Below are 13,434 nucleotides of genomic sequence, written 5' to 3'. Positions count from 1 at the left end.
ATGGGAATCCCACGGATCCAGAATCATCAAAGCATCATTCAAAACAAAGAAGGAGGGGATCTTAATGAATATTATCCAATGTTATGCACCCACCAATGATAGCAACGACGACATTAAAGATCAATTCTACGAGCGGCTGCAGTCAATCATAGAGAAATGCTCAAGAAAGGACCTCACCATTCTGATGGGAGATCTAAATGCCAAGGTCGGAATAGACAACACTGGATATGAAGATATTATGGGACGACATGGACTGGGAGAGAGGAACGAAAATGGAGAAAGATTTGCAAATCTATGTGCATTCAACAAATTGGTCATAGGAGGCACAATATTTCCACACAAGCGTATACACAAGGCTACATGGATCTCACCGGACCACACTACAGAGAACCAAATAGACCATATTTACATCAAAAAAAATTCCGAAGGACAATGGAAGATGTGAGAACCAGGAGAGGAGCTGACGTAGCTTCAGATCACCACCTAGTTGTAGCCAATTTAAAACTGAAGCTAAAAAAGAACTGGACAAGTGGACAAACAGCAATACAAAGGTTCAATACAGCCTTCCTTCGAGATACTGACAAACTCAATGAATTCAAGATAGCTCTCAACAACAGATTCCAAGCCTTTCAAGATCTACTGAAGGAAGAAGAAACTAGTATGGAGGACAACTGGAAAGGCATCAAAGAAACATTGACTTCAACGTGTCAAGAGGTTCTGGGCCTAAAGAAACACCATCATAAGGAATGGATCTCTATAGAAACACTGGACAAGATCAAAGAAAGGAAGAACAAGAAGACAGCAATTAACAACAGCCGAACACGAGCAGAGAAAGTCCAAGCACAAGCTGAATACATAGAAGCAAACAAGCAAGTGAAGAGGAGCATTAGAGCCGACAGGAAGAAATACGTGGAAGAATTAGCAACGACGGCAGAAAAAGCTGCTAGAGAAGGAAATATGAAACAGCTCTACGATACAACGAAGAAACTATCAGGGAAATACAGTAAACCAGAGAGGCCGGTCAAAGACAAAGAAGGCAAGCCAATCACTGAAATTCAACAACAGCGAAACAGATGGGTAGAATACTTCGAGGAACTCCTGAATAGGCCGGCTCCAATGAATCCACCGGACATCGAAGCAGCACACACAGATCTTCCTATAGATGTCAACCCACCAACGACGGAAGAAATTAGAATGGCCGTCAGACAAATCAAGAACGGGAAAGCAGCAGGACCCGACAACATACCAGCTGAAGCACTGAAATCAGACGTCGAAGTAACCACAAGCATGCTTTACCCTCTATTCAAAAAGATTTGGGAGGAGGAACAAGTGCCAATGGACTGGAAAGAAGGACACCTCATCAAGATTCCAAAGAAAGGAGATCTGAGCAAATGTGAAAACTACAGAGGCATTACACTACTGTCAATACCAGGGAAAGTCTTCAACAGGGTGTTGCTGAACCGGATGAAGGATGCAGTAGATGCCCAACTTCGAGATCAACAAGCTGGATTCCGAAAGGATCGGTCGTGCACAGACCAAATTGCAACACTACGGATCATCGTCGAACAATCAGTTGAGTGGAACTCGTCACTATACATCAACTTCATTGATTATGAAAAGGCATTCGACAGTGTAGATAGGAGGACATTATGGAAACTTCTTCGACACTACGGAGTTCCTGAGAAGATTGTCAATATTATCCGGAACTCATACGACGGACTACAGTGCAAAGTAGTGCATGGAGGACAGCTGACAGATGCATTCCAAGTAAGGACCGGAGTCAGACAAGGCTGTTTACTCTCTCCCTTCCTCTTTCTTCTGGTGGTCGACTGGATTATGAAGACCTCGACATCTGAAGGAAAACACGGAATACAATGGACAGCTCAGAACCAATTAGACGATCTGGACTTCGCAGATGACCTAGCCCTCCTATCACGTACACGTGAACAGATTCAGATAAAGACAGCCAATGTAGCAGCAGTCTCTGCATCAGTAGGCCTCAGCATACACAAAGGGAAAACCAAGGTCCTCAAATTCAAAGCGGAGAACAGCAATCCAATCACCCTTGATGGCGAAACTCTGGAAGATGTAGAATCCTTCACATATCTGGGAAGCATCGTCGATAGACATGGAGGTTCAGATGCAGACGTAAAGGCGAGGATTGGCAAAGCAAGGGCCGCATTCCTACAATTGAAGAACATATGGAACTCAAAACAACTTTCAACCAATATCAAAGTGAGAATCTTCAATACGAACGTCAAGGCAATTCTACTGTATGGAGCTGAAACTTGGAGAACTACAACAACCACCATCAAGAAGGTACAAGTATTTATAAATAGCTGTCTACGCAAGATACTCAACATCCATTGGCCGGATACCATCAGCAATAGCCTTGTGTGGGAGAGAACAAACCAACTTCCAGCTGAAGAGGAAATTAGGAAAAGACGATGGAAATGGATAGGACATACATTACGCAAATCGTCAAACTGCATCACGAGGCAAGCTCTAACTTGGAATCCTGAAGGGAAGCGGAAAAGAGGAAGGCCAAAGAACACATTACGTCGGATAATAGAAGCAGATATGAAAAGGATGAATTACAACTGGAAGGAGCTGGAAAGGATTGCCCAGGACAGGGTTGGATGGAGAATGCTGGTGAGCGACCTATGCTCCTTCACGAGGAGTAACAGGTGTAAGTAAGTAAGTAAGTAAAACGATAACGACTGATATCTACGTTACCGATTACCACACCCTTAGGAAATTAGAAGTAATACTAAGGTTTTTGTGGAAAAGAAAAATTTCTGAAAGGAAACCTAACATCACTTAGTAAATATGATGACCTGTTCTGAAGTTAAATATCAAACAATTACTATAAATCACCTCAGAGCAGCAAGGTTAGACGTAAAAAAAACTAGTTGTTGTGTGGAATGCATCAGTTCTACGGTCGTACAAGATGACCTAGTAGGCATAAGCTATATTTGATATGACTGGTCTAACAATTCAGTTTCAGTTCATTAGGATGAAAGTAATCTAATCTCGATTGGCTTTTGCCAACTTGTGTCACTTATGGCGTAGGTGAAATACCCATCTTTCAACCAAAGGGCGAGTTCACTGAGCGGCAGTTTGCTCCGTTCTACTCTATGGATGTTGAATATGACCATTAAGAGTAAAAGATATTCGTAGTTTACTGGTAATTATTCATAAGTGTATACGAAGTATTGTTCGTGTATTTTGGGACCACTGAGTAAGCAATGCTGAGGCTAGGAATAGATTACCAGGTAAAGAAAGCAAACAGATTGATGAGATAATAAATGTTCATCAGTTGAGGTGGTTGGGACGTATTACGTATGTCAAACCACTGCTTACCTCGACGGGCGATGTATTATGGTGCAGAAGTAGGCTGGAAGAAAGCTAGGGGCAGCCAAACCAAAACCTAGAATCAGTTCATGAAGTTACTGACAATCGGGTTTAGCCATGTTAATTGGTACAGACTACCTGGTTGGTATCCGCGTGATTATTATAACCAAACGTTAGACTTTGAATGACATGGTTTGAAATCATTTGCAATGGCGCAGGTGCATCCAGTTTTTGTCACCCCTCTATATCCTGAGATTTTAAAATATATCATAACCTTGTTTTATTCCGATAATTTATACTTTCAAGACGTACCTTCGATGCCCAAATCCTTACTATTGCCACCTCTACTATCCTTAGATTTGGCCTGACAGCTTCATCTCTCTATGCTAGTGGAGTGTGACAACTTGAACCGATGTACATACGTACAGGTTCTACGTTGTGACTGACTGAAGTAATCTACCAAACTCATTCTGAAATCCATGTATAACATCTAATCTAATACTTATCTTGTAACTTATATTTTTTGTATACGTATTTCATTTCACTCTTCCATTGGGAGTTGTGTTATTATTTGATATGAGTTTATTTAGAGGGTTTGAGTAGAGAATGAGGTCTAATGAGCTAAATTAATTAAATGAGTTTCATCTATTGACCAGTATTAAATCCATCCATTATAACAAGAAATTTCTGAGCTTCATTTAAACATTAAAAACACGGAATTTAAGAGAGGACTCTCTTTTCAAAAAATTTACTATCGAGTTGTAAAATCGTACATACATATGAAATTCTAAGCATTACTTCTGCAAGGGAAAATGACCAGTGAAAAGACACGTTGGTGTGATAGATTTTAGTGCTAGGTTACATAGTGTAAATAGTAACTAAAAAGGGTCTGTGTACGTGAGGAAGTACCTAGAAATTAATAAGCTAACGTTAGATTATAGTGTAAATAAAGTATGATAATAAACTCATTGAAAAGAGAATTCTACGCTGTATTTCATGTGTTTAACATCGTAACAACCTAAAACCACGTATATCATTATTAAAACTCATAGACCATAACACATTTTCGATAATTGTGAATATACTCCTCCCTATGTTCCACTGCCTTGTGGGTTAGACCTTGAGGTCAAAGGCTCGGGGTGTGGCCTCCTAAGAAAACCACCTGCTTCAGTCTGGGCACCCGGGCAGTATCACAGCCCTCATACAAATATGATGAACTGTCGATAATTATGTGTGGCGCATATACATTTGGTGACCTCTTGTACCAATATTTATGTGTTCAAATAAATAAATACATAAACTAACAAGATAATTTCATATATCTATAGAGGAGTTTGATGCATGCATTATATGATAGAGTAGAACAGTAGTGAGATTCAGAAAATTAAAAACTCAAAAATGATGTGAAACTAAATATCCTTAAAGAGCTGCGTTTGGCTACTTATAAGTAGTTCGAAACAATAATAAAAATAAATCAAATTATTTTATAGGTATCAATGCCAAGGTTGAACCTGATAGTTTCAAATAAATTGAGTACAGAGTTAATGATAATTATATTTTTTGTCATAACTGTATTTCGTGACTTGATGTAGGCCACTACTTTAGAGTAAATAACCCATTTCGGTTGCAGTTGTCTGATCATCTGATGGTGGATCACTGACCAATCTCACACCTCAATTGCTTTTAGTGTTCATCAATGATTAAAACCATCAATATGCCTTATTGATCGACATTTAAGCTACTTTTGCTACTCATTATTAAGAGAGGACCGGAATGAACTACTGAGTCCGTATGAGTTTGTAAGAAACAGTCACAAGCCGTTGGTCTTTATCCAACCATTTTATGGTAGGTTAGGTCGATAAATGATGATAATAGACTTAACGTTGTATCTATCTACTTTTTCACTGCAAATTCTCATATTAGTCAAATAAACAGATAAATTAATAAGGTGAAACCAAATGAAATCACCTTCATTATAGCAAAAAACTGAACAGATAAATGGATTTAAAAAAACACACAAGCGGAACATGTAATTATCAAACTAGTAAGAATGGACTATACATTATTACTGCTCACCGTTTGAAACATAGAGGAATGATAATCAATTTATAAACCTCATGGGTGATCAATCATATATAATATAATGTACTTCCATTTGTAGGACTGTACAAATTATTTCAATGCGAATATTCCACTTCTGCATAATGGTTGTATTGATATACATGCCGTAAATTCCATACCTTCATAGAAAGTAGTATGAATTTATCGCTTTGATTCTTCTTTTCAAATGAAAAAATGTGATGGTCTGAAAATTTTCAGGATAATGATTTTACTTGAAAACTTGGAATTTTTTTTACACAGTATGAAGGAATTGTGCTACATGTTTTTTTCTCGTTGTTGTTGTTGTTGATGGTTATCAGAAAGTGACAGCTGAAAGTAGCATTAATTTCTGTGGTGGAATTGTGGAGGATGTTACTTATGTCGATAGATGTAAATATTATGTAACACTAATCAGAAACGAAATGTCTGATAGGAGAAGGTTGAGAAGATTGAATTGAAGAGAACGAGAATATAAACAGAGAGTAATTGTAATAGCAGTGAAGGAACGATGCAATTTGAGACGATTGATGGGAGATTTGCAAATGAAGTGTTTGGTGTGTAGTTTTCACATTTTACAGAGGAATTCTGTAATTTTATGTTAAACAATAAATTGATTATCCCCACCACGTCTTCGTTCATTACAGAATAACTCATCCATTGAAAAATTTTTGATCCCAATTATTCGATGTGATATTTCCTTTTATAAAATTGACTATTTAGCCATTATCGCATATGGAGTGATTCAATTATACATAATGTTATAGGTGGTTTACAGAACTGAAGCAATAATTGAATTAGGAGTTATCCCATTATTAATATATTCCACTTATCCATAATGCCTCAATGAAACAACCTGAGAACAAAATTTTGCAGTATAAAAGTTAATACCTTGAAATTGAAATTCTAAGGAAATTTCTCTCAGGAGACCTTAATATATATAATGGGAAGCATCTACACTTTGGTGGAGCGGTGACTGAATGGTTAAGGTGTTCGACTTACAGCCACTAAGTTCCAGACTCGAACCTTACTCCACCTATTTCGATTTGAACAAGTGAGCAGCATCGTATTAGTTAACCCTCATACGGGATGTAGGTCATACCCAGGTACTTGGTAAAGGAGTTAGTTTAATTTAATAAGAACATCACTTTACTAAGACTTATGTGTCACAAAAAATACTGTTATTGGATAATTTATCTTAGTTTTACAGATGTTAATACAGGAGAGATTGATCATCCAACTAACTAAACAACTTTATTAAATATGGATGTCTAGGAACAGAGATTTCCAATAATCTAACAAGTGTAGTGTCGAGTAGCTTATGCTGTTAGAGGTATGAGGGCGGTTATCACTTCCCGGTTGCTCACACCGTGAAAGGGTTCTTCTGGAGGTACCTGAAAAGGAAATCGCATTAGAGGTGGTCTTAGTGACCTGGGAGCGTGATCGCAGTGCCCAAGGGACAACTGCTTGAGGTCGGTCACACACGACCTTTTTATGGGAAATTTTTGTGTTAGCTCCGTACTTGTTGAGACCTTACCGCCGGAGACGGATATCCGTAGGATAAGGCGAGGTGTACATTTTTAGGGTCGACCTTTTCTAACCCCACCCCTCCTTGTTGGAAGGCAGCATCGCTGTCATGCTGGATGTCTGAAGGAAACACCTTACTGCTGTCACACCTCTGTACAGTCAGCAGTACGACTTCGCCTTCGGACCTTGGGTTTGTTGCTTTTAGTCTTACCGCTCTTCAACCGACCTGTCTGACATGGTAGGACCTTGAGGAACGGTTGTTCCAGCCAGTATAGCTCGGTTGGGTCATCACGATAGGCAAGCCCGACCACCACGCCAAGGTAGCAACAACGGTCGGTTTTAATAGTAAATATTACATTTTAATAGAAAGAATGGTGTTAAACATGATCTTTAAAAGTAACAACAATAAGTCAACTTTACAATGTGAATCGACTACGAATTATAAATATTCAGTCAACAAAGTTTAGTTGTTTGTTAGTTTAAGATATACTACTTACAGTAGTATAAAATTTAGAAAGGAAAAACAACAGGAGAGTGAAATTCGTTGTTTCAACATCATCCATAAATGATATGACTTAATTAGTTAAAGGTACAAATCCATACCCAGTAAAACTTCCAGAAGAACACAGAGAAGGTAATGTGAAGTTATAGATAGTTATTTGATCAGATGTCAGTGGAGTCTAGGAGAAATTCTTAGGTAATAACTATGGTATTTATAGGAGTTTGTAATCTTTCGTTATTGATATTTAGGATTTCAACTGATCCGTCGCTGGTGGAAAGTGTGCATCCTGAGCAGATGTTGAGGTTTTGACGTTTTTTTTTCAAGTTTTGGTATATTTAGATTGTGACTAGCAGTCGAACCCAGGATGTTTAGTTGATAACGAGTTGAGTATTTAAAGAGAAAGGCTTCTGGTTAAGGGCTCAGTGTGAATATTGATCTTGGGAAGTCGGTACATCCAGCTGAAGAGTTCTAATTAGAATAAAAAGTGCGTCTTGGATCCCACTGTAAGTCACAATCACTGTAACAGTGAAATACACTAAGGAGTGATGATGGGCAGGTTTGAGGGACTATTCTCATTATGGTTGGATGGTCTAGAGGCTATATACCATTTTATATGGTTGAGCACTCGTCAAATTGTTGTGCAAACTACAGACATTTACCTGTTCAGAGGTCTTTCAGGAAAAAACATGCAACAACATTGAGCAAGCAATTAGATCAAATAATCTAACTACACAGTACAGTAGTCGGAATACTTGAGTAAGACTATCAACAATTGAGATTATTAGACAATTTTCATTTATTTATTTTAACACATAGATACTGGTACAAGAAGGCACCAAATACATATGCGACACAGAAATCTCATTTGATATGTGTGAGGGCTGTGATACTGACCGGGTGCCCAAACCGAAGCAGGTGGTTCTCTTAGGGGGCCACACTTGGAGTCTTCGACATGAAGGTCTGATCCACAAGGCAGTGGAGCATCCTAAGGAGATGCAGTCCCATGGTAGGCGGTGACCAACAATTGTTTCATACGCCATTTGTTGCTTTAGGATACTGGAACCCATGTGCACCACTGGTTTGGAATCAGGGTTTTCAAACTCCCCTAGATGGACTCTCTATGTCCACCAATCCGGTTAAAGCGCCGGACATTCACTTTTCGTCTTCTCAAGTTCGTAAAAAGCACCCCCGCCACGAGAAGGCAGTGAGTAGGAATTCCCTGGCAGAGGCTATATACGCGTGGCCATGTGAGAGCATTTCGAGAGGGAGAGCTGACTCTTCCCACTCTCGGCCGTACCAGACGATTTCCATAACGTCTAGATACCCCGCGACAGGACGAAATAAAGACAAATTCCAACTATGTCATGCGTAGTCAACATATGAATAACAAATGCTGTAGCTAGTGTCAAAAAGGTAACTTGTTGGTTGATTTTGAGTTTCAGATAATAATTCTCTGGAGCGATGTTTTACGCGTGGAAAATGAGAACAGTTTAAACATGCCCAAGACTTTACATAAGATATTCAGAGGGCCCAGCCTCTCTAAAATGTCTTTCTAAAGGGACCTATGGATTAGAGTACTACACCATTTAGCTGCAGCCAGTTAGAATTAAACGATTTTGAACTAGTAAGTGATCAGGGTAATTCTAATGTAAACAACTAGCCTGAATGGAACGTTGGTATAAGCCCCCGACTCTTGTTGAAGTTCAAAAAGCTACAGCTAACCCGAAACGAGGAAGATCAGCTGGTTTAGATGTATTAAGTCCAGAGGTCTTTAGGGATGGTGGCCCAATTTTAGCGATTAGGTTGACTAACATTTTAACTAAAATCTGGGAACTGAATGTAATCCCATTTGACTGGTCACAATCACTGATCGTCCCAATATGTAAGAAAGGATCAAAATCGTCCTGTGATAACCATACAGGGACTAGCTTGACTTATATAACACTTAAAATACTAGCCTCAATAATTATCGAGCGCTTAACAAAGACTCGTGAACTGCAAACATGAGAAAATCAGGCTGGCTACAAACCTGGTCGTGGCTGAATCGACCACATATTCACCATTCGTCAGGTTCTAGAACACAGACATGCTTGTCGACATCCTACGATGATAGTTTTTCTTGAATTAAAAGCAGCACTTGACTCTGTAGACCAAGAGGTTCTGTGGCAATGTCTGTCACTGAACGGTGTACCTCAGAAGTACATAAACATTTTAAGAGCTTTTTACCCGGAAATTAGCAGTTGAGTCACAGCTTATGGCGAACTGTCATCTGATTTTGCAACATCGTGCGATGCCCATCAAGGCTGTCCACTACCTCCATTTTAATCAGTTTAACCATAGATCTACTGCTGGACATAACTTTCTCACCGTCTGAATTTTCGGGAATTGATCTCTTTATAGAAGGTCTACTTATCGACTTAGTCCTGTTTGGTGAAGACGCTGATAGAATACAGTCTTTTAGTAGCATTGAGTAACAATGCCAGGATGTTTGGGATGCATTACTCCCTCTTTAAATGCAAACTGTCGCTTCAGGACTGGCCTGCGTGGAAACCTGAACAAAGGATAGGGAGTGAAGTAGTCTGATGCGTCGACAACTTCACTTATCTTGGAAGTCTCAACATCCCAATAGGTTGATGTCTGATGAAATCTCTGAACAGATTCAAAAAGCTCGTTTGGCTTTCGCCAACTTACGTCACCCATGACGAAGGCGATATCCGTTTGTCAATTGAAGGACGAGTATATTGCGCGGTAGTTCGTTCTGTTTTGAGTTACAGCCACGAAACTAGGTCATTAAGGGTAGAGGATACTCGTAAATTACTAGTATTTTATCACAGATGTCCTAGAAACATTGCTAACATCTGCTGGGATTACCGAGTAAGTAATAGCAAGGTTAGACGTAGGGTATTAAAGAATGATGGTGAATCAGTTAGTGAGGTTGTGAATCTTCATCGACTGAGATGGTCGAGCCACATATTAGGCACGCTCAACCCCCAACTACCACGACGTGCAATGTTGATTGGTGTTGGAGACGGATGGAGGAAAGTTAGGGGTGGACAAACAAAGACATGGCATCAGTCCTTGAAGTCACTATCTTCTGGTCTGAGTCACGTTGGTAGGTGTAGACTGCTTGGTTGGGGTCCATGTGACTATTGTAACCAATGGTTGGAGACTCTGGGTGACATGGCTCAGAGCCGATTACAATGGCTTAAGTGTATACACTCCTTGTCTTCCCTTAAACCATGAGACTAAAATTGCTTTATATCTTTCTTCTCACGAACTAATTCTTTATTTCTGTATTATATCCTTAAATTCAATCTTCCTTTTATAGATTACTACCATTAAAGTAACTGCTTCTGTGAAGTTAGTGTTTATCCTGCTGTGCTAACGAGGTGTGGCAACTTGGACCGATGCATATATGTGCCTGATCCTACGTTGTAGCTGACTAACTGATTGGAAGGATGTCTATGACGAAGCAAAGCAGAAATGAGGAGAGTGGTCAGTCTTGAAGAATACTACTTAAGGTTGGCAACCACAACCTGTCCGTCGCAGTGATATGGTTTAACACTAAAAAAAGTCAACACCAACCAAATTTTAGTTTTATGGGGCCAGAAGTACAGGCCACTTGACGTAAACTTTGTTCTTTCTATGAAAGTAGAGATTTATGGTGTTAAACTTTTCGACCTAGAATATAGTTAAATTAATAAGGTTTATATATAGTGCTTCCAATCATAACTAATAAGTGAGATGTGATCATGATTCAGAGTTATTTAACTTCTAGTGGGCGGAGAGTTTTGTCCACTAAAAATTGATCATAAGTAGAGTACTTAAATCATTGTTACAAGCCCAGCGGGACTTGAGAATATAGGTTGAATTAGCTATATTACATTGCTACCACTTACAAGTCCTATGACAGTTTGCTTTTTATTCAATATAGACTTGTAAGGAATACCAACTCATTAATTACATGAAATTTACCTCAACGGTTTTATTAAAACATAAAACCCTTTGAAATTAGCAATTAGACTCACAATATTGCATTTGAGAATCTATCATGACTTTGTCAGGCCCCTTCATAAAGTTGTTAGTGACTTGACTCATTTTCAAGACTCTAGTTGCATCTGACAGTCATCCCAGTGAGTTCGAAAGTTTCCAGGTCATTTTTTTTACAATTACTTAGATCTTTTACTAGACATTGTTAAGCCTAATGGAGAGTCTGGACAACTGATATGAATGATGAAGGACTGTGAGATTTATCTCAATATTTACCCATTTAAAAAGTCTTTACGTTTATAACTACGACTATTGATATTTGTCAGAACTCATGCTTTACAAAAACATCGACGAAAGTTTTCGTGGCGTCTGTTAGAATACCGATGGTAGGGAAACCTTGATGAGAGTCAAGAGACACGAGGACGAATGAATTAAGCACTGGTTTTATTTTTAACGCCTTGAATTTCAGTGGATTTCATGGTTTTTAGTTGACATTAGTTTTTGTGTGTATAATAACTATATGTAAATGTCACGGTTCATTTGTGGCTATTGTAAACGTCAGGCCTACTTTGATAATACCAAACAACCTGTGTTCGGTCCTATAAATTGGGAAAATACCACAAGTCCTCTAGATTCTGTGGCGTACAGAACTCTTTATAATAATTAAATACCAAATAGAACAATCCTAAAGCTCTTACGTACCACATACTCTAGTCTACCAGTATGATGCTGATGCACTCACAGAATCTGGTTTCAAGATGATAGAACCGAACGATACAGCATTCAGTATATTATGATATATTTTAGGAAAAGATCCTGGTTATTTACACATCTTTCCAAAGTAGTGATTCTGATGATAAACAAACGAAAATGTGCTAATAGAAACAAAATAACTGGGTGGAAAATAAAGGACAGTGCGGGTCATGTTACTTAAGACGTACCGATAGGCTATATATGTCTTAAGAGAGCCAACCCGGACCGACATTTTTTACCATTTGCTGCAATTTCAAATGAAGCTCCAGAAAAGTGATCTACAAAACGATTGGTCCAGTGCTGCTCTCAAGGCCGTTTGTTTATCCTCCTGGATTGCAGACTAAGCTTATGATATTGAAATGACTTATATATTAGTGAGGTTTCATTAAATGTGCAAGCTACTGATGATATTTTTCGGATACTTAGATATTCTTTTATTATACTTAGTCAAGGGATATGCCGTTGGAAGATTGGAAAATGGAGCGATGCGCGGCAGGGAGGGGGAGCCAAGCCCTAAATTGGAATCCTGAATGGAAACGGAAAAATAGAAGGCCGAAGTACACACTGCGCCGAGAATTGGAAGCAGACATGAAAAGGATGAGTAGCAACTGGAAAGAACTGGAAAAGATTGCCCAGGCAGAGTTGGATGGAGAGTGCTGGTGGACGGCCTTTGCTCCTCCTTGAGGAGTAACAAGCGTAAGGAGAAAAGTTTAAAAATGAGGATTATGGATTGGTTGATCCATTTAAACCCTTGGAATATGTGGCTTTTATGAAGGTGTAGTTTCACTGAATGAAGAAATGTGAGTTTTATAAGCAGAGATGTATAGTGGCTAGCGTTGGAACCTATGACGCGGGTTCCATCCTGCAATGCATCGCGAGTATATCACAATGAAGGCCTCATTGTTTTCCACCCAGTTTTTCTTTTGGGTACTGGACTTGGAAGATCTGATTTAATTATTCTAAGGTTCTATTGTGTCACGACCTCCCTTATTCGTAAACTGACTATCTAACACTGTGGAGTTTATCCCTAGTACACTCTCGATTTCTTGTATATATAATTCACATTATATGTGTATATTCATGAAAGTTTAATGGCGAAATATACTCCAGAATTTATCAGACTAATCTTACTAAGCTTAAACGTCATCCCATTCTAACTGGACCACAGTTTATGAATTACAAACGTACGTTATAAATATGTGTATAGTTAT

General features: G+C 38.9%; 1 protein-coding gene across 1 annotated transcript in view; it reads right to left on the bottom strand.

The window, feature by feature from the left end:
- The window catches only part of MS3_00006053 (uncharacterized protein), a 64,354-nt gene extending 51,852 nt beyond the window's left edge, over positions 1 to 12,502 (bottom strand). The window contains exons 1-2 of the mRNA XM_051214152.1: positions 12,412 to 12,502; positions 5,431 to 6,307 (exon numbers count right to left, since the gene is read on the bottom strand). The gene's annotated coding sequence lies outside the window, so the exon portion shown is untranslated. The remainder of the gene's footprint in view (positions 1 to 5,430; positions 6,308 to 12,411) is intronic.
- Between the last annotated feature and the right edge of the window lie 932 nt (positions 12,503 to 13,434).

The sequence above is a fragment of the Schistosoma haematobium genome, chromosome 2 (assembly GCF_000699445.3).
Source record: "Schistosoma haematobium chromosome 2, whole genome shotgun sequence".
Taxonomy (NCBI): Eukaryota; Metazoa; Platyhelminthes; class Trematoda; order Strigeidida; family Schistosomatidae; genus Schistosoma; species Schistosoma haematobium.
The sequence above is the reverse complement of the archived record's forward strand: the minus strand, read 5'-3'. Positions and strand labels throughout refer to the sequence as shown.